The sequence below is a fragment of the Callorhinus ursinus genome, unplaced genomic scaffold (assembly GCF_003265705.2).
Source record: "Callorhinus ursinus isolate GAN/ISIS: 27379988/994484 unplaced genomic scaffold, GSC_fseal_2.0 scaffold12, whole genome shotgun sequence".
Taxonomy (NCBI): domain Eukaryota; kingdom Metazoa; phylum Chordata; class Mammalia; order Carnivora; family Otariidae; genus Callorhinus; species Callorhinus ursinus.
Window position 1 is genome coordinate 72,781,513 of NW_027397074.1, and position 2,102 is coordinate 72,783,614.

Below are 2,102 nucleotides of genomic sequence, written 5' to 3' on the forward strand. Positions count from 1 at the left end.
TGTGACTAAGATGTGGTTAAAGACTAAAATGTGGCTAGTGTGATTAAGGAACTGAATTTTTAATTTTGGTTAATTTAGATGTAAATAACCACATGTATCTAGTGGTTCTCGTATGGAACAGTGCAATTCTAAAGGGTTTATCATCACAGTTTGGGGTTTTATTGGCCTGACAGTTATTTTGAGAGTTTTTTTCTTATAAGTTCTAGTTTCAATGAATTTTAATGAAGAAATGAAAATATGTTTTTTTGTCATTATATTTTGTAAACTTTATTCATGTTCTTTATGCCCTGGCATGTACTCAGTTTTAAAAAATCATCAGTGGAATTGAAAAGAATGTCTATGGTATAAAATTTTGCTACATTTACTAATTCAATTTTACTAATTACATTATTTAAACTACCTAGATATATTCTAACAACTTGCTCTGTCATAGATGATATTGATATTTTAGTATGTCACTGTAGTTGTATTTCTGTCTCTTTCTTCTTATATACTAAATAGTTATTTGCTACATAAATTTTGAGGTTATGTTAATTAACTCATAAATAACTATTATCTAATTATGAATTTCAGCTTGTTTCAATGTGCAATGTGCAAAATGTGTTTTTGTTTCATCGAATCCTTTTTGTTTTGAACTTTCCTTTGATAATATCAGTGCCACCTCTTATTTTTATTTGCCTGATTCAGTTTATTCTCTTATTTTTTTCTAGTGTAATTTGATTTTGGTCTCACTGTTATAAGAAACATAGTTGGATGCTCTTTAACTCATTCAGAGTCTCTTTTACTTCAGTTATGAAGCAAAATTATTTTTTTCTTTTTCTTTTTTTTTTATTAATTTTTTTATATTTTTTCTTTTTAATACAAATGAGTTCAGTCCTACTTGTGTCACTTTGTTTAATGTTTTATGGTGATTTGAGACTTTTTTTTTTGCTGTTTCATTTATTGGCTTTTGGCTTTTGCTACATATTTTGATCTTTTCATTTATAGTGACTTAGAAGGTATATTTTCCCCTATTCTGATGTGTATCATGGAGTTTAAAATGTTTTTATTCCCCTCCCCCATCCTTTCCCATCTCCATAATTATAAATTTAATTAGGACTCAGTTTATAGAACCTTACCTCTCTTTTTTGCCAAATAAATCTTCAAGAGCTGCTTTGGCCTTATATTAAGTATTTAGGTTCTTTTATTTCTCTCTGGATTTTTCAGTAGTTTCAGTATTTACTACCAATTGTTGTATATGATGATTTTCTCATTGTCACATTCTTAACCTAAAGGCGCAAAGGGAAAGTGAGGGAAGGAGACCATTTCAGAAATAGTTCTGCATAGTAATGGAAGAATCTGCTTGATTTCTGTATTCCAGCCAGTAGAAGAAATGAGAGGTGACAGGTGACTGAACTTGTTAACATTTTTCTTTTTTTTTTTTAAAGATTTTATTTATTTATTTGAGAAAGAGAGAATGAGAGACAGAGAGCACAAGAGGGAAGAGGGTCAGAGGGAGAAGCAGACTCCCTGCTGAGCAGGGAGCCCGATGCGGGACTCGATCCTGGGACTCCAGGATCATGACCTGAGCCGAAGGCAGTCGCTTAACCAACTGAGCCACCCAGGCGCCCTGAACTTGTTAACATTTTTCTAACATTTATTATTTTCCCAGGGTATATTCTCTGTTCTTTTCTTTCTGCTCTCCCTAGGATGCTGCATTCAGTGGATAAGAACAGGACTTGGGCATATGGGCTGACCTTTAGATTTGATTCCTAAGTGCTAGTTACTTTTGTTATTGTTGTTTTGTTTGGATTTTGTAAGGGGGGGGACGCCTTTCAGAATTCACTGAATGGGAAGTTAGGATAGGTAGTTGCTTATATGCCATCATATTAACCCGGACACCTGCATTTCAATTTCTAGAAAGCATTAAATTTTCAAGAGCTCCTGAAGATGTATGTCTGTATCATATACCAGTGCATTCCAAAAAGGTTTGAGGGCATGAAATTGTGGTACATGCAATTCAATAGGACAGAACATGGAAAAGGAAGGATATCAGGGCCAAAAAAAAAAAAAAAAAAAGACTTGTTAATATATCAAGTGCAAGCCCTAATTCTTAGAGGTGG